The sequence below is a fragment of the Sceloporus occidentalis genome, unplaced genomic scaffold (genome assembly GCF_023333645.1).
Source record: "Sceloporus occidentalis isolate IW3139 unplaced genomic scaffold, rSceOcc1.0.p SCAF_7, whole genome shotgun sequence".
Lineage (NCBI taxonomy): Eukaryota > Metazoa > Chordata > Lepidosauria > Squamata > Phrynosomatidae > Sceloporus > Sceloporus occidentalis.
Genome location: NW_028316987.1, coordinates 96,703,877 through 96,729,724, shown reverse-complemented (window position 1 = coordinate 96,729,724; position 25,848 = coordinate 96,703,877). Strand labels below are relative to the sequence as shown.

At 45.4% G+C, this 25,848-nt stretch overlaps 1 protein-coding gene across 23 annotated transcripts in view; it reads right to left on the bottom strand.

The window, feature by feature from the left end:
* The window catches only part of MAP4 (microtubule associated protein 4), a 251,831-nt gene that overhangs the window by 38,126 nt on the left and 187,857 nt on the right, over positions 1-25,848 (bottom strand). The window lies entirely within an intron of this gene.

The following is a 25,848-nucleotide window of genomic DNA, read 5'->3' as shown; positions in this document are numbered from 1 at the left end:
CTGAAACCCTTAAAGCCTTATTCATTTCTGAGTACTGATTTCAGAATATACTGGAAACATATCTCAAGATGCTCATTAAATGGTTGTTTTATCAAAAAACAAAAACAAACAGTAAAAATGCCCAGTCCTTTCCATAGAAAAGGGAGGCTCTTTTTTAACTAATCAAACAGCCATTCTCTGAGCATCTTGAGATGTCTCTCGACTTTCCTCTGCAGATTCTGCTTCTTTTAAGTTCTAACCTCATAGAATCTTAGGGCTTGTACAGACAGGCCAAAATAAAGCTGCTTCGGGTCACTTTGGAGGTATGCTATTTAAATGATGCACGCGTCCTAAGAGGCCGGAAGCCGCCACTGACCTTGTCCGCAGCCAAAGCATGCTGCTAAGTGGAACCCATATTGGGAAAAGGGCAGGACAAATTAAATCCATAAAAAATAAAATAACTATTCTGGCTCACTTGGAAAGCACCTGTCTGCTTCTTCATGTACAGCAGAAATTTAAGAAATGCAAGAGCCATGCTGTCCAACCCCATTCTGGCATGCAAGAACCCTCAGCTAAAGCCTCTTGAGTGATGCCAATCCAACGTCTACTGAAAAACCTCCAACCTCCAGTCAGTCCATTCCACAACCTCTTAGTCAAGAAGGTCTTCCTCATGTTTAGGTAGAATCTCTTTTCCTGTCATTTGAATCCATTGGTTCATGTCCTAGTCTCTGGAGCAACATAAAACAAGCCGGCTCCATCCTCTACAACATGACAGGTGTCAGGGACTTATGGGAAACTGGGCGAAAGGGTCTCCCCTTCAGCAGTACACAATCTTGGGTATGCAAAGGGCTCATTAAGTCAGAAGAAAGAAATGCAACAGTAAGCAAGTGGGTCTTCATCTAGTGTAAGTATCTCCAAGGCTGCCATGGAAACCTCAGGAACAGCACCAGGATGGCTCCTTTTGAAGGAAGGGGCCCTTTCATGGCCTCCTCCTAACACTGTGGTGTAGCCTGGACTCAGGTAAGTCCAGGCTGGTTGCGGTGCAGAGGAAGGGCTATGGAAGAGCTTGAGAAAAGTTATCTTTTCGGACTAACACTTCCAGACACCCCAAGTCAGCAAAAAGGATGTTGACAAGAGTGTGTCCAGAGGAGGGTGACCAAAATGGTGAAAGGTCTGGAAACCACCAAGCTCTATGATGAGCATCTTAAGGAGCTGAAGATGTTTAGCCTGGGGAAGAGAAGGTTAATAAGTTAAGAGCCATGTTTAATATTTGAAAGGATGTGATATTGAGGATGGAGCAAGCTTGTTTTCTGCTGCTCCAGAGAATAGGAAACAGAGCAATGGATTCAAACTACAGGAAAAGAGATTCCAGCTCAACATTAGGAAGAACTTCCTGACAATTAAGAGCTGTTTGACAGTGGAATGGATTGCCTTCAGAAGTGGTGGAGTCTCCTTTAGATGTTTTTAAACAAAGGCTAGTTGGCCATCTTTTTTTTTTTGGGGGGGGGGGAGGTGATCTGATGGTGTCTTCCTGCACGTCAGAATGGGGTTGAACCAGAGAGCCCTTGGGGTCTCTTCCAACTCTAGGACTCTATGATGCTATGAAAAAGGAGGCACACCATCAGCAGACGAAAAGTAGGGAGGAATAAAGCAATGGTGCATTTGGGAGGGGGAGCAGAACAGCCTCAGCACAGCCCTCAAAATCAAAATGAGTTATTCATGTTTCAGAACTCTCTTTGGCCTCTGGCAGAAGGACGACACAGTTTGGTCTGTCACAAGGGTGGATTTCACACCCCGGAAAAAGAAACTACTCCGAGGCCTAGCTGCCCTAGGCCCCTGGCCAGATTAAATTAACAGCCAGTTCAGCCAGGCTTCGAGGGCTGTCTCTTCCCTCCCTGCCGCCAGCAATGGTCTGTCTCCTATTCAAGTTCAAGGGCGGATGGAGGGACGTGCCGACACAAACTCTCTTCCAGCACACAGAGACCACCTTTGCTGCAGTATCAATCGATGGACATTTCAGCCAGCTCAGCAGCTTCAATGGCACAGCCTGGCAATTGCATGTGAGGCCCAGCATTTATTCTAGTACAGACAAGAGTCTCCTTTGACTGCTATGCAGAATGCAGTGGGGTTATAGCTACAGGGAGGGGGAGAAGAGTGTTCCTCTCCAAACAATTATTTTGCCCCCTCAAATGAAGCATTTTTTCTTCAGTCCCCAATTAGTACCATTACAATAACATAAAATTTTAGTTGAATATACAGAGATACAGTACGTAAAGGGATCTTGCAGCCCTTTTGGTACCGTGTGAAAGAAGTTGTAGCATAATTTTCCTAGGCTTAGGTCTATTTCCTCCAATGTGTGGAGCCAAGTGTCTATTCTGATAGCCCACCCTGTCCAACATCCACTGCCGAGGTGTGACGGATTCTGCGGTGCAGATGCTCCAATCTGTGAATGCACAGATGCCTGAAGTGACCGGGACGTTGCTATGGCAGATGACAGAGCAGCAGCCCAGTCCCCACCCCAACAAGAGCCATTGTGTCATTTAAGGAGGCCACATTATTCCAGTGCAAACTCAGCATGAACCACACTGGGAGGCTGAGCCAGTTCCAGATTAATTATCGATTATCGTTCCTACCAATCCTATTCTCATTTAGGATGGGGTGGGGGAAAGTTCTTCCAAAGGGGGGGAGCCCCCAACAGAGGAAGCCTGTGGGGCCGTCTCCCCTCAGTGCCGCTGGCTGGTACCCCCAGGGGGCAAAGGGAGAGAGTCCAGATGCCACTCCATTCAATTAGCCCCACTTTGCCCACCAGCACACATGGCTCTCCTTCTCCAGCATTTCATTACAAGGCCCTCCTCTTGCAGAGCATTCATCCATGAACATTTGCCTTCCCCGCTTTCAGGGAATACGGGGTGCAAGGGGAGGAAGGAGTGTGCTGCCAAACCTTCCCTGGATTTCTTCATTAATTACTTCTTAAAGACTGACAGAGGAGGCTTTTGCAGGCTGCAGTCCCGCTCTCCAATAGGTGCTTCAAGGACATCTTTTAAAAAATGGGCATCACGCACACACACATGCCAATGTCCCCCTCCTTCCCTGCTCAATCCTGCGATTATCTCAACTGATCTGTTCAGCTGACCCAGGAGAGCCGGGGCTAGATAAACCTGAGACCAGTTAGATTCATAATTCTATTAATGTTCCTGATCTGCCTCCCTGTCCAAGAGAACCAACGCTTGCCAGAGAGGCAGCTGCCTCTGATACTTGTGAAATGCTGTGAGAGGGATTTGTTGTGAGTACAGGGATGGGGAACTGCCTTACTTTTCACAATCGTGCACATCCCTTCCCTGAAGAAGAAGAGCCCTCCCTCCAGTCCATCTGCCTTGGTCCAGGCCTCAGAGGGAGAAAAGAATGCTGGACCTGATCCCCTTCTTCCCCCTCACCGTTCCCTTCTCCTTTTGTGTCTTTTTAGATTGTAAGCCTGAGTGAGGGCAGGGAACCGTCTATTATCCCCTCTGTTGTAAGCTGCCTGGATTTCCAGTCATTGGGCGGAATATAAATAAATCCTATTATTATTATTTTAGTCTATGTGAAACCTAACACAAAACATCCAGAAAGACAGACCATGCTGGGATCAAACTGGGAGAGCCTCCAGAGAGTTCATACAGTCGGCCCACCATATCTACAGGTCCTTTATCCACAAATTCAACCATCCACAGCTTGAAAATATTCAAAACATATAAAAATTCCAATAAGCAAACCTTGATTTTTGCCATTTTATACAAGGAACACCTTTTTACTATACTACTGTATTTAATGGGACTTGAATATCCACATATTTTGGTATCCACAGGAGTCCTGGAACCAAACCCCAGCAGATACCAAGGGCCCACTGCACTAACTTTATCCTTATCCTGGCCTTATCCTAGGGTTTTCTTAACAAGATGAATTCAGAGATTTGCCATTGCTTTCCTCTTAGGCTGAGAGAGTATGTCTTGCCCAAGGTCCCTTGGGTGATTTCCACGGCTAAGCAGGATTTGAACCTTTCCCTCTCAGAGTCCTAGGGTGCATTTCGACACTGGAGAAATGGTGAAGCTTGACACCATTTTAAGTGCTATAGCGCTATCCTACAGAATCCTGGGATTTGTGGTTTTACAAGGTCTTTAGCCAAACACTGTTGGTGCCTCACCAAACTACAAATCCCAGGATTCTGTAGGATGGAGCCATGTCAGTTACACTGGTGTCAAACTACATTATTTCTACAGTGTGGATGCACCCCTAGTCTAGCACTCATCCCACCACACCATGCTGGCTCTCATTTCAAGGAAAAACCCCACTGCAAGTGATAACAACAGGCACAGTGTCAGTAAAAATTTCCACTTTTCTCTGGCACCAGCCTGATCAGTTTAAATGCTTTTTGCCGACATCAGCAATGTAGAGTCTGGGAGCCAGTTTTTTGCCCAGGGTCCCTCTGTGGACCACACCATCTGCCAAAATTGTCGAAAAGTAAACATGGAAAGCCAGAAATGTCCAGAAATCCACTTCTGCTGTATAAGAAATCACATTCATTGCATCCCAGTAATAGCAACTGGACCAGGGAGGCTCAACAAAAAGAAAACAGTCCCTTCTAGGGTCCAAGCCTTCTGACCACATAACCTGAGTGGTCCAGATATACTCTGATCCAATCTGACTACCCTCAGCATTTTTCACCTTTACCTCACGCAATGCTGGTAAGATGAGACCGTGACTGAACTAGTACTTCTCTGACGAACAAAAGGAGATTCCACCTCAACAAGACTTGAGAGGGGGAGTTTGCCATTCCTTCTACCTCAGTTGTCTTGCTGCCTGACGTCTGAGGAAGGTTTCAGACATGATCTCAGCAAGGCAATGAGTTTTTAATTCAATGTCTATAAGCAGTACACAAGCCATTGGTTTCCCCACGCAAATGGCTGCCTTCCTTGCCACTCAAGATGTTTCTGCTATGAAGACCTACAACAGGAGAGGAATTCTGTGCAGTCTGAGCCCTCACCCTTTCAGCACTTTGGAATACTAGTGAGTTATGCACCCAACAGTTTGTTTTATGCTACTCTAGACTCTAGGACCCAGAGCAACGGATGCAAATTACAGGAAAAGAGATTCCACCCAAACCTTAGGGAGACCTTCCAGACAGGAAGAGCTGTTTGACGGTGGAAGACTCTGCCTCGGAGTGCGGTGAAGTCTCCTTCCTTGAAGATTTTTAACTTCCAGCAGTGACCCATCTGCAAAGAGCCCTGCAAAGGAGCAGCTTAGCTGGGCTTAAACCAGTCCCTCCTACTCACTCCATCCACCCTCCAGCTGCCCACAAGAAGAAACACAGGACTCTCTGCCCATTCTCCTAGCGAAACCTTTTGCCTCACCCCTTTGTGCCCCTCTCAAAACTGATACAAAGCTACTCTCCCAAAGGACTCATTCTCAAGCGCGGATCCTCCACCTGCTGCAAAATATGCTGCTCCAGTTCCCTAAGCTGAACCACACCATCCTTCATTGAAATAGCTCCATAATTCTCATAATGGATTTTCTGCCGATGACGTTAATCCTTCAGAGCAAGGGATTAAGCTGGGCAGGAATGGCCATCTTTACTCTCTTTCAAACAGATTCAGGATAGTCAAAAAAGGAGGGGGAGGGTGGCTATTCAGAGAGGAAAGGGAAAGAGGCATCGGGAAAAGTGGTTTGCTTGACCCAAAAGAGTGAACTGCGGCTATGGCTGGGTTGGGGGCTAAAGGCACCACAACTGAGATGCCACTTAAACACAAACATCCTTCAGGGGCACAGTGCCACACAGTTTACACCTAAAGCTGTAATCTTGGCTCTGAATACACAGTGACACACACAAAAACTGTGCCCCTTTTTTGTCTGTCTTGATCTAAATACAGAAAATCTAAGAACCTGATCAAGTAGGAATGTCAGATTAAGCATGATGTGTATGGATGTGAGAGTGTGACAGTGAAAAAAGCAGATAAGAAGAAAATAAACTTATCTGAGAGGTGGTGCTGGAGAAGAACACTGAGGTGGATGGCCAAAAAACCCCAAACAAATGGGTCCTTGAACAGATCCAGCCTGAACTCCAAGATGACAAAACTGAGGCTGTTGAACTTTGGCCACATCGTGAGGAGGTATGACCCCCTAAAAAGGCAATAATGCTAGGAAAGGTGTAGGGAAGTAGAAATAGAGGAAGGCTGCAGACTACATGGATTGACCCTATTAAGGAGGCCATGGGTTATAATTTGCAGAACCTGAGCAGAGCAGTGGAGGTCGGGGGCTTGGAGATGTCTCATCCACAGGGTCACCATGAGCTGAGGTTGACTCAAGGGCAGTTATCAACACACAACAGTCTATAAATCTATAAATCTTGCTTGAGAAACCCACTGGGTGACCCGGGCAAGCCCCACTCTCTCAGCCTCAAAGCAGAGGAATGGCAAACCTCCTCCGAGTAAATCTTGCAAAAAAAAAAAAAAAAAACCCGTAGGATATAGTCACCATAAGTTGAAGCCACGCAACAGCAGCAACATCACACCAAGGATTTGTGTCCTCCTACAGTGTGGGTATTTCAGCTGCCTCTTGCTTTGATTGGAATTTAAAAACCAACGTCAAGGTTGAGAAGACATCCGGATTGTTGTTCTTGGAGTTCACAAAAGCTTGTTCCAAATAAAAACGGTTAGTTCTTTCAGAGCCACACATGTTCTTGTTCCACGAACTGGAGCCTGGTACCAACAACACAGATGTAACGACACACACCTAATTTATGATGGTCTTTGGAACTCAGGGATTTGTGTTAAGTGCCAGAAATGAACAAGGTTCACAGTCTCACCACATTAAAAAATAATAATCCACTTGTAGTTACCACTTTGACACTTTACTTATCTTCAGTAATATTAATTTAGAGTAGTGGTCCCCAAACTGTGCTCTTTAAGGGATTTTGGACTTCAGCTCCCAGAATCCCAGACTACTGACCAACATGACTGAGGCTTCTGGGAGCTGAAGTCCAAAATCTCTTCAAGCGCACCTTGGAGACCACTGATTTAGAGGAAGCCGTCACTTTTTCCTGCTCCCCTTGGGTGGTTTTGTTTGTCCCTGCTGGGAAATGACACAAAAACAATATTTAAGAGGGGCATAAATACCAGGCACTGGATTTCTTGCCCATCTGAGCTTGGAAGTGAAGCAGGGTCAGCCCTGGTTAGTCCTTGGATGGGAGACCACTGTAGGCTGAATTTCAGAGGAAGGCAAAACCACCACTGAGGATTCCTTGCCTAAGAAAACCCTATCAAATTAATGAGGTTGCCATAAGAGAGGCAACTTGAAGGCATGTACACATCCCTTAAAAGGTGCATGTCAGATTAGAGATTTGACTAAGCACCTCTTCCTTTCCCTTCCCTTTTACCTGCTTCTCTCTCGTCAAAGGGCCTTCTGAGAATAAGCTTTCTGCAAACCAAGAAAGCTCAGTCAAGCAACCTCAAGAATTAGCCAACTACTTTCCCATGAGGGCTTTGTTGGATCCAGCCAACCAGAGCAGCACAAAAGAGCCATCTTGTGACTGCAGCACAAAGTGGAGAATCTTGCATTTCAGGGGTGGGAATTCAGCACTGTGAATACCATAATGGCTTAATTTTCCAATGCTGCTCTTGAATAACAAGGGCTGTGTGAATAGTGCTAGAGAGTTCAGAGAGGTTTGCAAACATGATCTCTGATGGAAAGGGTTCAAAAACAATTCCTAACAACTTATCTTTTGTTGAGCTGTCCCTGAATTTACGCCTTGTAATATTACATGTAGCTGAGTTTGGCAGTTATACTTTTAGACTACAGACCCTAGAATTCACCACTGAGCATGGCCAGTAACATTTGCCGACTGCCATACTAGCTTAGTTGTTTTAAATAGGGATCATATAAATTTTCAGAGGTGAGCAGATCAACTGCAAGTTGACCTAACAGCTATACAGAACCTGTTCATCTGGGGCAGCATCTCTCCATACGACTGCTGATGGGGATGAATAAAAGAGACTTTATCTTTCTCACACCTTGGGGTGTGACAGGCCTTACACAATTCTTACACAAAATCATTGTTTTCAAGTTTTTTGTGGGTTTTTCGGGCTATGTGGCCATGTTCTAGCAGAGTTTCTTTCTGATATTTCGCCAGCATCTGTCAGAAAGAAACTCTGCTAGAACATGGCCACATTGCCCAAAAAACCCCACAAAAAAACTCTGGATGCTGGCCATGAAAGCCTCCGACTTTACATTGTTTTCAAGTTTTAAAAAGCATGGTTTGAGAGAAAAACAACATCAACGGCTAAGGACAGGGGCATTTTGTCATACCTATTGTCACATCACACTGCTAGGACTGTGCAAAGTATACCTGTGGAGAGCCAGTGCAGTGGAGGGCGTGCGTGAATACTGGATGAGGACTTTGGGAGAGGAGGGTTCGAATCCCTGCTCAGCCCTGGAAACCTACTGGGTGATCTTGGGCACATCACACACTTTCTTTCTTAGAAAAAACAGGGGCAAAACACTTTGGAATAATAAATCTTGGCAAGATAACTTTAGGAGAAGATTGTCATAAGTCACAGTCGAAGACACATAGGAAAACAAATTATTTGCTGGAGACAGCATGGTATAGTGGTTTGAGTGTTGGACTAGGATACCTGAGTTTGAATCTTCACTCAGCCATGAAAACTGACCGGGTGACCTTAAGGAAGCTATATTCTCCAAGCTTAAGAGGAAGGCAATGGCAAACCACTGAATAACAAAACCTGCCAAGAAAGTCAGAGTCAAATTCAAGGAACATACCAAGTGGAACCTGCAGCAAAATGTTGCCTCTTAAATGGTGTACGCACCTCCTGTCCAAGGTTTCCAGCAGCAATTGCCTCCAATTTCCAGCTCCCCCAAACACTTCCAGTTTACACTCAGTCCTTCTCAAAATGGTATCTGGTGATGCAAGATCACTTGTGGCCACCATCTTGAGAAGAACTTTGGAAACACTGTTGGAGAAGTACAGCTCACTTTGCCTTTTGGAAGGGGGGGAACATTGTCCCTGGGTCCCTGTGCAGTTGCCCACCCCTAGTTTAGACCAACACCTTGTTTCTAACAGTGGTGTGCCAGGCACTGGGGGGAAGCCTGTTCAGAAGTCTTGAAGTAGATGGCCCCTGAACCTGGAGGCTCAGTTCATCTCCAAGAGCTAAAGTCTGTTACCTGCTTTGACTTCTATGGGGGTGTCTCTAATGCAACCTTTCCGCTCCAGATAACAGAAGGGTGAAGGAGCTTCAAACTCAACCTAGCTGAAGGGCACCAAGTTGCAGATGGATGTTCTTATCTCCTCAAGTAGATTTCCTAGACAGTACTTTGAGCTGAAAAGTAATACTACGATCATTACCACCCAAAACAAGAACGAAATAAGAAAGCCTTTCAGTATGTAAAAACCCACTACGCTTCTCCCATGACTTATATTGGGTTGTAAAAAATATAACTGACTCTTTTCCTTTCATCACACCATACATATCCACGCCTCCATCCCACCAACCTCTCCCACCCCACACACTTTGGATTGCATACTACAGTGATTCCCCACCAGCAAACAGCACATTAAAAAGGTTTTCTTGGATGGGAGGAAAGAGGAAAAGAGGAAATCACGACTCAGTTCTTGCTTTTAGGTTAAGACCTGCCTACAGAAACCAAATGTGTACAGCTCCTAATCTGCTCAAAAGCTTAACATTTTCTACGCACAAAGAGGTAATAGAAGGTTATGAACTGCAGCCTGTTTTGGACACCTACACAAAGACATACATGCACACACAAACACACACATAAACACAGCAGGGAGTATAACCCATAGGGAATCTCCCACACCTGAATAAGAAAGTGGATGAAAGAAATTTAGAACACCTTTGAATGGGGCCCATTTGTTACAGAGGTGTGGCAAAATAAAGACTTTTAAACAACCCACCCATTCTGCACAGCAAGTACAAAAAAGGCATTATGCACTCAGAACAGGTCGGCTCTTTGCTCAGGCTCTTTGTTGGGGGAAAGTGATCCTGGGAGGATGGGGACAACTCGTCTGGAAGGACAAGTTGCAAATGGTCAGGAGACGGAGTTCAGAGGAGGACAATCACAGTTCTTGGTGAGAAGATCCATCACTAGCTGGGCTGTACCACTTGGAACACAGGTGAGGGCTCACCCACATACTAGACAGTCCTCCATACAAAACCTCATGGAGATGTAGGGCAGAAGGAGCCCAGCTCCCAGGGACATCCCCTGTTCCTGCATGGAAGGTGCTCCTGCCTGCACTACAAAGTGGTACATCTCAGACAGAAGTGGATCCTTTAGGACACAGGTGGGAATTCTACAGTCTTCCAGAGGTTGTTGCAATGCAACTCCCAGGTGCCCTAACCAGCACAGGCAATGGGGAAGGATGCTGGGTGTCACAGTCCAACAACATCTACAGGACCATACTACAGGACCATACTGCTAAAGAGACAAATGGGGAAAAAAAAACCAGAGCTGAAAAGAGGAGTGTTCATGCTACAGTCAGTCCCCCGTAATCATGGATTCAAGCATCTACAGGTTGAAAATATTAAAAAAATATACAGATTCCCAAAAACAAACCTTGATTCTGCCATTTTATACAAGGGAGACCATTTTACTATGCTACTGTATTTAATGGGACTTGAGCATCCACAGATTTTGGTATCCATGGTGGGGAGGTTCCTTCAACCGAACCCCGGAAGATACCAAGAGCCCCTGTATTACTTTTTGTACCATCCTTTCCCCGGGTGCAGCTGCAGTATGTGTGTATGTGAGAGGTCATTTCTTCCCCAATAAGAATCCTGCCTCCTCTCAGCTAAGTTTCCCCCAAATTTCTAGCATTGCAGTAACTTAAAACTCCAGTTGATCATTTAGAAATGTAATTTAGCCACCCAAATAAAAAATTCAGGCTAAATGACCCAGGGAATGCAAAGAGGCAACAAACAGAAGAGTTCCAGGTGGTAGAAATTTCTAGGTACTAGCAGTTTAGGGACTGGAGGAATAATTCATTTGGGGGCAAATTCATTGGGGGGAGGGGCAAGAAAAATGCCCTCATTTTGCACCCCCAAAGCTACACCCCTGCGCTTCCCACTTTTCATATTGTTTCCTAGGCAACAACTCTGTTGATGCAAAACTTACAACAAATGTATTTTAAGAACACTGATTATCTGGGAAAGGCCATCCTGGACATACCCAGATTTGTCTGACTGAGTGTGTCAGGCCTGGTTAGTCCTTGGATGGAAGACCCCCAGGGAATCCAGGCAGAGCTGGATAAGACTGTTGCCCCCAAACTTGGGCAGGTGGTGCCAGGCAAGTGTTGACAACCCAGGGCTAGGTGGATGCGTAGTACGGCTCAGTAGAAGGCAATATCCTACACTCCTCTGAAAGGAACGTGCTACAGGCCTCCCTGCCTGCTTTTGCGTAAGAATGGCTCCCAGCCTCTGCTTCAGAAAGTCAACCAAATGTAAACCAAATAGATGTAAAGGGAAAAGATACAATTAAATATCTAGGAATAAAAATTACAAAAAATTTACAAAAATTAGAGGATCAGAACTATAAAAAAGAACTAAGAATAGAAATTAAAAGGAAATTAGAAGAATATAAAAATATCAAACTATCATGGTTCAGTAGAATTGCATTAATAAAAATGAAAATTCTGCCTGAGATCAACTTTTTGTTCAGGATGTTGCCAATACAATATCAGATGTTGAAATTAAAAACTGGCAAGTATTCGTGAATAATTATTGTAACGGGAATAAAAAAGTAAGGATTAATAAAAGATATTGGTATAAACCCCAAAAAGAAGGAGGTTTGGGTCTCCCAAATTTAAAACTGTACTATAATGCAAACCAAATAAGATAGATATATTATAGATGGAATCATAGAGAAAGGGGAATTAGATCGGTTAGAGATGGAAACAACAGGAATAGAGGGAAAATTGGAAAATATATTTTTTAAAGAATTTACTATGAAAGAAATGAAGGAAATAGAAAACCCCCTTTTTAAAGAATATACTAGAAATTGGGGGGGGGAAATAAAGAAAAATTAATGCCAGCCATCTCACCATTAACACCAGTTATAATGCTAAAAAAAAATTCCAATAAACTTAAAGGAAGAATTAGGGAAACTGGTAAAAGGTCAAGAAATATATAGGATAAAAGAATGGATGAAGATAATGAGGGAGAAAGGGAAAATAAAGGAGAAATTGCAAGGATCAAAATTAACTTGGTATAATTGAATTCAATTGGTACAATGGACAAAGAATTATGAGAAAAATATTGGAGAGCTTAGAGAATATACAAAATTTGAACATTTGATCAGGCAAAGAGAAAGTATAGAAAGGGGTCACAAGTGAAAGATATAAATTATTATTAAAATATAATGAGAAAGAAGATTATCTTAGGACAACATGGGAGGAGGACTTAGCACAAAAAATAAATGTCCATGAATGGGGGGAAATCTGGAATCAATGCCATTTAAAATTTTATTCTATATGAATAGAGGAGAATTATTATAAAATAATTTGGAAATGGTATTTAACGCCTGTAAGGTTAAGTTATATAAATAAGAATTATTCAAGGTTATGTTGGAGAGGGTGTCAAGAGATAGGCACCTATATGCATATCTGGTGGGGTTATTATTATTATTATTAAACTTTATTTCTAAAGCGCTGTAATTATACACAGCGCTGTACAAAGTCGGTTGTAGAACCGTAAGGAAATTTTGGCAAATCGTATATGAAGAGATAAAAGAAATAACAAAAATTGATTTAGAATTTTGTCCAAAGATAGCTGTATTATCTTTATATGATAAAACTAACTGCGCCCAAGTTATAAAGGATTTAATCACAAATTTATTAACAGCGGCAAAATTAATGATAGCAAAAAAGTGGAAAGACCAGGGAGATTTACAAATACAAGATTGGTATAGAGAGATATGGCAAATAGCAATTAATGATAAGTTAACTAGTGGAATTAAGTTTAGAAGAGGAATAATCAAGACAAATGATTTTGAATCAATATGGAAAACATTTGTACAAAAGGTTTTAGTAAAAGAAGGAGGTGTCTTACCATCAGAGGAAGAGCTACAATTCTGGAGGTAGAGTAATAGGAAGATATGAGGCTCTGGTGATGGGGAAGAGCACTTGGGGGAAGGAAGGGGGAAACGGGGGGAGCGGGGGAACTATGAAAAGTATATGACGAAAAGAAATATGAACTAGATTTAGATAAAGTAGTAAAGAATGGAATATAAAGGGATTTATTATATGTATGAGGGATATTATGTAAAAGTTTTTATATATTATTGTAAGGCGAATTAACCAATATTTTGTTTTATCAATTTATTATAATAACATTTATTAATTTCATTCTACCAATAAATAAATAAATAAAACTTTTTCAATTAAAAGAAAGAAAGAAAGAAAGGAAGGAAGTCAACCAAATGTTTGGAACAGAGGACAGGTGGGCAGAGGAGCTGAAAAGCAGGGAGCCTCCAGGTGACCTTTGGGCAAGGCATTTCTCTCTTTCTCTCTCTATGGGTTGCTCCTCACCTGTTACTAGTTTTCTGCACAGTGAGCCTGAGCCTGACTAGTGCTGCGCAAGCTTCTCCGAGGGTGGCAGCTGTGCAAGACTAGCGGGGACAACCCACCGACAGAAGTGAGATACGTGTCTCTAGCAGCAGGACGTGTGAGACGAGCCATCTTCCAGTTATGAAACAAACAGCCATGGAGTTAGCAAACACTGGAGGCTGCTTCAGACCCCGCCTGTCTTCTGCTTTTGCAGAGGATTCCTCCACCAAGCAGCTCTTCTTTACCTCTAATCTTCTCTGTTCATCTTTACCTCTGGACCTCAGCGGGTGGGGGGGTGTCTTCTCGTCTTCTTGGGAGAGAGTTTTCACCTCTGGTTTGCTCAGACAGTCTCTGCCTCTGGTCTTCAGGGGGCTTAATCTTTACCTCTGGTTTTTGCAGCTAGTCTTTACCTCTGGGCTTCTCAGAAAGTTTTTACCTCTGGTCTTCTGGGGTGATGGTGGCTTGTCTACCTCTGGTCTTCATAAGGAGAGGAAGTTTTTACCTGTGGTCTTCTGTCAGCAGTAGTCCCCATTCCTCCTGTGGAAGTACCAATGGGACCATCTTGCCAACAAGGGATTTCCATTCCAAATCTCTATTGGGTCTTCAGCACTTCTCAATACACACACATAAGGAACGTAAGTAGCAGGGCTACAATCCTTCTAACCTCTGAATCCTTGGATACCCCATGCAACTACAGCCACCTTCTCCAACAGCCATGTTAACTGCAGATGATGGGTGTTGTAATCCAACACAGTTCTCCCCCGAGAGCAATAGGAACAACTGGAGAACATCATGCTGGGGTTAAGAGGGGCCAATGAGAAAATTCATTCCAAACCAGGTTCTTGTTATGTGTCTTCAAGATGATTCTGATTTATGGCGAGCTTCTCCTAGGAGTTTCTTGTGCAGATTTCTTCAGAAAAGGCTTGCCATGGCCTTCCTCTGGGACCGAGAGAGTGTGACTTGCCCAAGGTCATCCAGTGGGTTTCTGTGGTTAAGCAGGCATTTGAACCCTGGTGTCTTGTGTGTGAACCAGAGTAAGGAGGAGTGAACACTGGAGGAACAAACATTAACAATATAAAATATGCAGATGACACCATACTACTAGCAGAAAATAGCAAAGGCTTGGAATAAGACTTTTTTCAGTTTACTGAAGTAAACTGAAGAAAGTCAAGGAAGAAAGTGCAAAGATAGGTTAACAGTTGAACATTTGGAAAAGAACAATAATGACTACTGATGATTTATGTAACTTTAAAGTAGATGATAAAGACACTGAAATTGTTCAAGATATACCTTGGCTCAGTCATTAATCAGAAGGAAGACTTGCAGTCAAGAAATCAGAAGAAGACCTGAAGCTGGAAGGGCAGCTATGAAGGAACTGAATAAAATCCTGAAATATCAAGACATATCATTGAATACCAAAGTTAGGATTGTCCGCATGATTGTATTTTCCATTTCCGTGTATAGTTGTGAAAGCTAGACAGCAAAGAAAGCTGATAGGAAGAAAATCAAGACATTGAAAGGTGGTGTTAGAGAAGAATTCTGCAGATACCATGGATTGCTAAAAAGTTGAACCAATGGGTCCTAGAGTAAATCAAGCCTAAACTCTCCCTAGAAGCCAAGATGACTGAACTGAGACTGTTGTACTTTGGCCATATCATGAGAAGAAAGGACTCCCTAGAAAAGACAACAATGCTAGGAAAGGCAGAAGGCAGTAGGAACAGAGGGAGGCTGCATTCCAGGTGGATGAACTCCGTCAAAGAAGCCATGGCTGACCTAAGTCTGCAAGACATGGCCAGGACTGTTGATGGCAGCAGGGTGGCTTGGAGGGCTCTCATCCATGGGGCTGCAAGATGCTGAAGTGGACTTGATGGTGGCTAACAATACTCAAACCACTACACAATGCTGGTCTTCTTGTCTTTATGCCACACCTTTCTTTTGATTAAGGTAAATATTTCTTGTCTTGTGTTTCCATGCTTTCATGTGACACAAATACAAGAGGAGTGGGCAGCTGCAACACCAGTATGCCTAACACAAATGGGTGTGACACCGCATGCCCCCCTGTGTTATTTCCAGCTGACTTGGGGGCAACGTTTGTGGGAGGCTAGGCGTTGAGGCTTTATGTGGGAGGCTGAGGAACAAAACCACTATGTTTTGTAGTGGTTTTCACTCACCTGGGGAACCCAAATTTGGTGGGGTCTGAGGGGTTTGGGGCCAGAAATCCAAGCCCCTTGGGCCTCAGGAGAATCTCCATCTGAAGCCCCCCTCCCCCCCTCAGACTTCCATTGCCTTCCTTGCCTTTTCCTTTTCTGCCAGTCCCCAACCCCTTTGGCTCACACAATCTTCATGCACAATCCCATTTTCTCTTTTGGACTGTAAGCCTGTAGGAAAGATTGGTCTTGTGAAAATTAAAAAGAAGTGCAAAAGTACAACAGCTCTGAAGCCAGACAGCTGCCACTGTCCACTTAAGCAGACTAAAGGGACCATTCCCCAATGCTCAAAAGGGCCTCCATTTAACATTTTATCTGATTCCTCTGAAATGGGAACACTCTGAACTGAGACGGCTGGGTAAGGAGGTTTTGCTGGGCAAATAGGGATTGTTATTATTTTTTGGGTCCCACGATCTGACAGGGGAGTTGATAGCCATTTGGATGAGAATGAATATATCTCCATGTCTGCCATTCACACACACCCCCTTCATTTATTCATTAAAATATTTCAGAACAAACTATTAGTCTTGCCAACAATAAAGAGCCGATAAATGAGCAGATGTCCGGAGCAGCGTTATGCCTATTTTCATAGGAAGGCCTGAGGGGAGGGGATGGAAAATCTGGGAGGGGTAATGGGTTTTTTCTGTTTATTATTCCAAAGTATCTTCTTTCCTGGAAAAAACTGGAAAATGGAGAACAGAGTATTTTATTTCAGAATGATGAATGATAAATTGTTTAAGAGGATGTGCTCACATACTTACTACCCCAAAATAATTAGTAAAGATGATGTTAGGAAGGAGACTTTATGGGGGGGGGGGGCAGTCTGCAACTCAGACTGACAAAATCAGAGATTCCTTACAGTTAAGTTGATCAGAAAAGACTTCCTGGTAGACTATGGCCCGTTACAGACGGGCCATATAGTACGCACAGAGCGCGTACTAGGGTTAGGAAGGGGGGGTGGTAACCCTAGTGCGTGCTCTGCGCGTACAAAATGGCGGCGACCGTTCCACACAGCTGCCGCCATGATGATGTCACGACTGCGCCGCTTCTATACAGGGTGGCGCGGACGTGACATCGTCGCTCCGCACCAGGGCGCTTAGTGCGCCCTTAGAGCGGAGCAGGAAGGAGCTCCGTTTCGGAGCTCCTTCCTGGTTTGCGCCGCTGGGTGCAGCCTTCACACAGCTGCGCCCAGCGGCGCAAAGGAGAAAGGGGCTACTCCTCCCCGCCACCGTGGGGTGTCCTTGGGGCTTGAAGCCCCAAGGACACCCCTTTCCAGGCTGCGGGGAAGCGGCTTTTTGTCGCTTCCCCGCAGCCCGGAAAGCGGCGGATCGGGGCCTCAGCAGCTGCCGGTCTAGCCGCTGAGGCCCCGATACACCAGGGAAAGGGGCGGGTGCAGACCGCCCCAAACAGGCGGTCTGTAACCCGCCTATGTACACCATCAGATAACGGGGAAATTCCTGATCTTGGTTTCCTTTACCAAGTTCTTTTTAGGGGAATAAATGGCTTATGTTTGCTTGACACTATGCAGAGCCGGTGGAGACTTTACAACACTTTTTTAAAAAGCAAGTTTACTTTGTAATTACATTCTGAATAATGTATCAGAATCAAGCAGGATAATTTTATGTCAAACCCATTTATATATAATGTAGAGAGATCTTGTAGCATCTTTGAGATGAACGAAAGAAAGAAGTTGGCAGCATGAGCTTTCGTAGACAGCTCTTAATGCCCGTCATTACATCTGGGCTTGCCACTTCATTTCCACACAAAGGATTTTGAATTCAAATTGACATTCTCACACACCAAGGGCACATATAGGTCTGTCCCTGGCTTACCACTCCACTGAATGCATCTGAGGAAATAGACTGAAGACTAGGAAAGCTCATGCTGCCAACTTCTTTCTTTCAGTTAGTCTCCAAGTGCTACAAGTTCTCTCTACAGACTGATTCTACAGACTAACACAGCTATATCTTTGAAATCTACCAATTTATATATATTGTGTCATGTACCTAAAGTAAAAAAGCTATTTTGATCTGTGTTGTTGTTGTGTCCTGTTTTTTTAAATAAAGGGATCCTATTATGGCGGTTTCTTGGCAGGTTTTGTTCAGAGAGGGATTTGACTTTGCCTTCCCCTGAGGCTGAGAGAGTGTGACTTACCTAAGGTCAACTAGTGGGTTTCATGGACAAGGTGGGAATCGAACCCTGGCCTCCAGAGTTGTAGTCACACACTCAAGCCACTATGCTACATTGGCTATCTACTTTTGATCCATAACTGGTACTAAATATTGCACTTTTCTTTTAAAATGTCTAAAAATATATATTTTTTAAATTATCCTGTTTTTCCCCCATGGCTTCAAAGTTTCAGGTAATGTTACATTTGTAGTGGGACAATAACACACAGCCATGGCAAAAGGGGTCTGCATCCACCACCGCTGGCACTCCTATTAACTCCGCATCCCCATGACTGCCAACAGCATCCCAGTCTGACTGGCATATTTTAAGACAGTTTGCAAGTGGGAGTCGGGAGTCAGTCACCACTCCATGCCACAGACTGAAATACGTGGAACAGTGGCCCTCGAAACAGAATAGCTCTTGGCCAGCCATGGAGAAAGAACAGCCCTGACTGTCCTCAAGGTTATTGGCAAAGGAAGGGAAACAAAACCATTCACGTAGTGAACTAGAACGCTGGAGCACTAGACAATGTGTTTATTATCCATCCATCGTCCCAAGTGACCAAGGTGGCAAATGCCAGCGCTTGGATCAATTACTTTTGGAGGCTACAACTCCCAGAGGCCCCTCAGTGTGCAGGACCATGGTCATGCTTGTCCAGAGATCTGGGGATATTCTGGGATTCAAAAGAGGAACTTTTTCCCAGCTCAGGAAACTGCAATTCTTGTTGTGGTGCTAAGCCCAAGAAAGAATGACCAAAGCGAGCCCAAGCCTGCGTAAAAGGTAAAAATAAAGGCAATTCCTTGACATGAATGTCTCGTTGTAACTGATGGTAGGGGTCAGTGCTCATCTCTGTTGCTAAGCCAAAGAGCCAGAGTTGTCCAAGGACTATTCTGGAAGTCATGTGGCCAGCATAATTTCACAGGACGCTATTATCTTCCCACCAAAGTGGTACCTATTTATCTACTTACATTTGCATGCTTCTGAACTGCTAGGTTGGCAGAGGTTGGGACTAGTGACAGGAGCTCACCCCATCATGTGGCACATGGGCCTCGAACTGCCAATCTGCCGATCCTCAAAACTGGCATCTTAAACCACTAAGCCATCGCATCCTTGTTCCAAGCCTGCGTATCTCACCACAATGCTAAGAATGTCCTAGTGCTTTAAGAGAGGCTAAGGGACAAGGAATGGAAAGGGTCCACTTGTACAGTGGGTCCTTGTTATCTGCTGGGGTTTGGTTCCAGGACCCCCTGTGGAAACCAAAACCCATGGATGCTCAACTCTCATTAAATAAAATGGCATAGCAAAATTGTGTCCCTTATACAAAATGGAAAATCAAGGTTTGCTATTTGGAATTTATAATTTTTTCTCCAATCCATGGATGCTTGAATCCATGGGGGAAAAATCCGTGGATAAGGAGGGTTGACTGTATTCTCCATTAACTCTAGTCCACCCACAGTGATCCCATAAAATCCCATAAGAGGCTGCCTGTGTGTCTCACTTCCAACTGATGTTCTTCCAAGTTAGGAAGGTGGCCCCTGGAGGCTCTTCCTAAACCCCTAAGATGAGCAGGAGAACAAAGCTCATGACCAGATGTCAACTCGATGGTTCCCTAAAGACCCTCTCATCTCTAGATGCTGCTCCCCCAATCCAAGGCTGTTCCCCCAACTACATCCATAGAGAAAAGGGTTAGAGAGAATTGGAGTGGGGAAGAAGCCAAGGGGGGGAAAGTGAGAAGGAAATCAGTGCAGCATCAATAGGACTTTTTTTAACATCACCCCCTAAAGAGGGTGGCCCTTGCCAATAGCTGGAGATGACATGTAGAATAACTTCAGTGTTAGAGAGAAATATTCACTGGGTGTCACCAGAACAACAAAACCAGGAAGGTCAAATCGATAGTTTGGCAGCCAAAATGTTCCTCCCCGCTGGGCCCTCCCCAACATTGCTTAGGGGAGTCTAGCACATTGAAGGTTATGGGGAGGTTAGCGCAACTGAGCCAGCCCTACTCATGCTCCTTTGTTCTCAGCACAATCCAGGCAGAGCAGATGGCTTCACTTGGAGAAAGCAAGGAGCCTCCGGACAAGGCTTCCCCTCTCTTTGGATAGGCAGGACCAGAGACCTTCCTCCCAAAAGTGCAACTGCTGGGAAGGATCTCTTGACCCCAGAAGGACCACTTTGGGGTTTAAAAAAAAATCTGTAAAAAATTCTGCAATAAGCCAAAACAAAACCTTTTGTTGCGGCTTTCAGCAACTGCTAACTTCCAAAAAGTTTAAAATAATATAGAGACAAAAACACATGTAAAAACATCACTATTGCCCACAATGTTTTTATGTGTAGCTGCTTTACCTTTTGCAAGTGGCCTTAAGTCCCAGATCTAGGGGGGAAATGTGACATAAATAAAACAAAATAAAAATAACCTTATGTGGCTTCGATTTGTGGCACTTTTTGCGTACTATTTAGCTTAGCGAACAGTTACTTCCCTACACTACTGTGGGGGGTGGGTGGGTGGGTGTGTTAACAGCAGCGGCTGTACAGAAATGCATGAGAAATGTCTGCACGGAGTCAGGAGTAGAAATGCAGTTACAAAGATTTTGCCAGGTGAGCACTACTTGCCTTACCAGGGCAAAGGATTTTTTTCATACAGCTCAAGCAAGTGCCTGTACCTGGTACCTTGGACTGTGAAATGTCCATGAAAAACCATGCTGTGTTACGCAATGCTACAGCCCAGTCATTCAAACAAAGTTGGGTCCGATCTAAAATATTTGGGGAAGGCAGAACTGCTACCAATCAAACTTAAAAGCATCAGCCTTTCATTTTGCAGATTTACAGATTTAACTATCCTGATGCAGAGCAAATGCCCGTTGATGGGAGATCCTACCTGCAATTCTTTTTAGTGTGATTCCCTCCTACTTTCTCAACCACGCTGCTGTTTCAAAGGGACACCAATTCCCTCCAAGGAAGAAGGAGGAATAAAACTAAGCAGCTCTGCCGAAGCCAGCTTGGGAGGAAAACAAGATCCACTCCTCTTTTCACACCACAAAAGATTAACTGTGTTCGTCCATTTGCTTTCCCCCCCACCATCCCATCCCATCTCATCTCAGCAGACTGACCTCAAAAGCACTGTGCAAGAGGACCAAACATGGCACTAAGAAATAAAACAAGCTGCTATTGAGAGAAACCGGTTGGCGCGGTGGGGGAGAGGAGAGAAAGCGGGGAGCAACACAACAGCTGACAAGCTGAATGGCTTTTTGCTTCGCCATTGTGAAAGGGAAGGTGCTTTGCGACACCATCCAAAAGGAAAAGGCCGACTCTTTCAGCCTCACCACCAAAGGCCACCAAGCCTCACTAGTCTCTCACAAAGCAGAAAAGGCCAATAAACCGACCCAGTGAAACAGATTTGTAGCAGCAACGTCCAAACTAGTCCAACCCCCCATTGTTTAACACCTTTGTCTGCCACTCTGTGAACCTCTGGAGGTCCTGGCTGCCTTTAATGCTACAACTCGGCAGCTACTTCTACAATCAGTATTTAAAAAAACAGGACACAAGACAAATCTGGCTTGGGTTTTTGGCAAGGCTTGTGTGTCCACTCTCCTGCAAGCCCTCCAGGATGTCCAAGCCTTGCCTTCCTTCCCCGACCCCACCACCGGCACCCCATTGTTCTGTCTATATTCTCTAGCAAGCTGTGTCAGTCCGAAGAGAGACGGGAGGAGCCGCTCGCTGCCCACCCTCCTGCCCATGATCTGTCAAGTTGGTTCCTTCGCTCCCGTCTGCCTGCTGCTCCCCGGGGGAAGGAAATTTAGCAACATACCGTCACGTGGCCTGTCTCCTTGCTGGGAAGATGGAGCGCTCGGTGCATCGCTGACCTCAATTTCTTTTTTCTCCAGCGCAGCAGGAGCCGCTCTGCCCGGTTCCATCTCACAGGCACCAGGGAAACCAGGCTCGTGAATGGCATTGCTCTTCTCGCTCTTCGCCACTGCTGCTGCTGCCAGCTCTTCCTCCCCCCTGCCTGCTTTTCTGTGGCCCCCAATCTCAGGGATCTGCTCCAGCTTGCTGTGGTACTGCCCGGGGCTGGCCAGCTCCCTCTTGGCCGTGCTGCTGCCACCGTTGCCGTCCCACTCTTCTCTCTTCCTGGCAGATGGCTCCTCCATGGGGAGGGACGGGTGCTCCTTCACTGGGAGGCTGGGCAGCTCGGCATTGTTCTGCGCGGCGGCGCCCGGGCTATGGGCAGATGTTTGCTCTTCTGAGACAGTGGCCGACCTTTTCATTGGTGCGCTGGGCTTTCGGGTCATGGGGCTTGCTGAGCTCTGGGGGAGGCTGCCACTAGGCGACACCAGGCTGGCGAGGAGGTCTTCCCGCGCCGTGGGCTCCGGGTATTTGTCTGCCAGATTCAGGGCTTGTGGGACAGACAAATGGGAGCACTCCGACATGGCACGCCTCATTGCCTTCCTTTGGTGCGCCCCTCGGTTAAGGAAGTTGCCCTCCGCCTCCACCGAGCCCAGCTTCTCCTCCGCCTCGACCAAATACCTCTCCTCTTCCGTCTCATGGCCATGGTTGAAAAAGTCGCTTCTGAAGTCATCTTGGGCCAGCTCAACAGTGGTTGTTGGGGGTCCCAGCTTGGGCATGGCAGGGGAGAAGGCAAACCCACACTGGATGTAGCTGTCATTGACAACTCCTATCACGCTATAGGCGGCTGGCCCATCTTTCTTCCCCGGTACCTCCGGGCAACCCAAGCCACTCGGCAAGACGGGGCTGAAATTGGGGTTCCAAATGCTGATCTCGGGGTCTTTTGTGTATTTGTTGGGTTCACTCTCAAGCAAAGACAAACTGGGCTGCTCCTGCCGACATTTTGCCATGTCTGCCGCCTCCCCCCCAACCTTCTTACCTGCTGCCTTCTCCTGATCAGTGATGGCTTCATTTTGTCCCAAGCCGGCAAGTAGTCGTGTGGACTCTGCTGGTCCTGCCTGGAAGCCGGCAAGGTTGAGGTCCCTCAGGCTCCCTTCGGTAGGAGAGAAGGTCTCTGAAAGCAGAGACCAGTTCTCAAGGTGACCCGGGGCTCCCTGGTATTTTTTGCCTTGAGCCTCAATTTCCCTGTTGTCCTTGGGGGTCGCTTTCAGCTCTTTGTCCAGCTTCCCTTCGAAGAAGCAGAGCTTGTCCTCATCTGTGAAGCCGGCGCTTTTCCCCAGACCATCCTTAAGCTGGCTCCCTGAGTTCACATTCAGCCCAATCTCATTGAGCTTGCCCTCTGTCCTCTGCCATTCAAATTCGGTTTTGCCAAACTCCTTTTGTGTCTCCATGCAGTGAAAGGCTTCTGAAAAACTGTCTGTGTTCTTGGCTTTGCACAGCTGGCTGTATTCGGAGAGGGGTGCGGATGGCTGGTTAGAGAGAGACATATCTGCTTGCTTCTTGCTTTCCTCTCCTCCAAGCTGTAACACCACCCAGCAAACAAGCCAGGCTCATAGGCAAATGGATGCAGTGACGACACATCATGCCCCCTCTGCTCATTTTCTTTCTTTCTTTTTTTTTTAAATCCCCCCTGCATCCTCAAAGCTGTAGAGCTCACCCAAATATAGAATATCATTTTAGCTAGACCCTTCAAAAAATTACAGGCACTCAAGACTTCAGTCCTTTCCTGGACATGAAATGGAAATTTCATTTGCAAATGCACTTTGAGGCACCCAGTAAGATGCTCCGTTCGTATCCTTTCACGCAGTGCAATGAAAAAGCCACAGGACGTGATATGAAAAAGGCCATTCAATGGTTCCATTCTCCAAAACAGCAAACAGGTCAGTCCTCAAAGAATATTGCCATTTTCCCTTTATTTAGCAGCAGACAAAAGGAACATTCCAGAAAACTGCTCCAGCACAATACAAAACACCTTGGCAGAAAAGGAAGGCAGACATATTTGATGTTTTGTAATAAAACAATCCATAGGAATGATCTCAATTGTGACAGAGGTTCTACTTACTGGACCACATGGAAGTTGTGCCAGACAGGAGACGTCAAATTCAAATGCACCCGTGGAGAGTTTCTTAAAGCAACCACTCTTCCCCCACCTGCAATCTGTGTCTTAAGCACAGTATAGTACATCACTATTCAAACAGCACAATGTCCCCTTTCCCCAGAGAGGGCAGGGAGTATAGGTCAAACCTGGGATGGAGTCCCTTACATTTCCAGTTAGCAGGCTCAGGCATCAGGGAGATGCATAGGCCCCTCAACTAAAAATCCGGAGGGCCTCTGCTCAGCAGAGGGGGCAACAGTGAAGGTCTAGATCAGTGGTTCCCAACCTTTGGTCTCCAGATGTTTTGGACTTCAGCTCCCATAATTCCTGACTGTTGATCAAGTTGGCTGGGGCTTCTGGGATCTGGAAGGACCAAAAGTTGGGAACCGCTGACCAAGATGGACAAATAGTATGACACTTGTATAGGCATGGACAACTGTGGCACCATCAGTTGTTTCTGGCTTCCAGCTCTTATAATCCTTCATCTCTGACTATGATAGGTAGGTCTGAAGGGCTGTGTAGGCCCCAAAAATTTGGAAGGCCACAATAACCTACTCTTGAGCTGGGACAAGGCAGGATGCTGGTGTCTCCAGCAACACCTCCACGCTTACAACAGGTCCAGCAGCTCTCTACAGTTCAACACTTGCTTCAGCTTGGTAGCTCCAGCAGGTTGTTTTGACGGACTCTGCCCAAAGCATCCTGTCCACATGAAGGGTAAGATACAACACAATCTCATTCAGTGAGGAACTTTTGATTCTTCATACACTGTGGGACTGCAGCTTGAGCAAAAAAACCCTCTGGGTGACCTTGGGTAAGTCACACGCTCTCAGCCTCAGAGGATGGCAATGGCAAACCTCCTCTGAAGAAACTTGCCAGGAAAACCCCATGATAGGCTCACTTTAGGATTGCCATGAGTTGGAAACAACTTAAAGGCACACAATAACAAATAATGTTATGTGTGGGTATCCCAACCACCCCTGACCTTGGAATTAGTGTTGGGCGAAGTAAAACACAAGAGTCAGAGGATTGTGCTGAATGTCAGCATGTTCTAGGTGACATGTGTGGCACAACCATTCACTCTTGCCAAAAGAGATGGGGAAAGGGGAGGGGCATCTCTGTGAAGTGCAACAAAACTGGACTAAGTGGAACCCAACTTTTGGGTGAGGCTAACTCTCCAACAAGGAGAGTTGTTCCAAGTTGGAACTAGGTGAAATTCCAAGCCTTTCAAGATGTCATTTGGCATCAAAACCTGACATACACATCACTGTGAAGTCGAAGGCTTTCGTGGCCGGCATCCATAGTTTTTTGTGGGTTTTTCGGGCTATATGGCCATGTTCTAGCAGAGTTTCTTCCTGACTTTTCACCAGCATCTGTGGCTGGCATCTTCAGAGAATGTCTGCCTGGAAAGGACTTGGCTATATATACTGTATGATCTGGAAAGGCAGGAGTGATTTGCATGTGTATCGTTGGTTGCTGATGGCAGTCCTCAGGGGGTGAGGGTCTGCGCAAGAGGACTAATGTTTGCTTGATTAGTGCTCATTGTCTGCTGGGAAACCCCTGTCCCTGGGAGATTTCTCATTTGCATTTGTCTTTATCTTGCTATCTTTCAGGACTGGTAGCCAAACCTTGTTTACTTTAAGGGATTCCTCTTTCCTGTTGAAATTGTCCAGGTGTTTGTGGATTTCAATGGCTTCCCTGTGCATCCTGACATGGTAGTGGTTGGCATGGTCCAGAATTTCAGTGTCTTCAAACAGTATTTTATGCCCAGGATGGTTTGTGGTATGTTCTGCTATTGCTGATTTTTCTTGCTGGCCCAGTCTGCAGTGTGTCTCATGTTCCTTGATCCTTGTTTGCACACTGCGTTTGGTGATCCCTATGTAGACTTGTCCGCA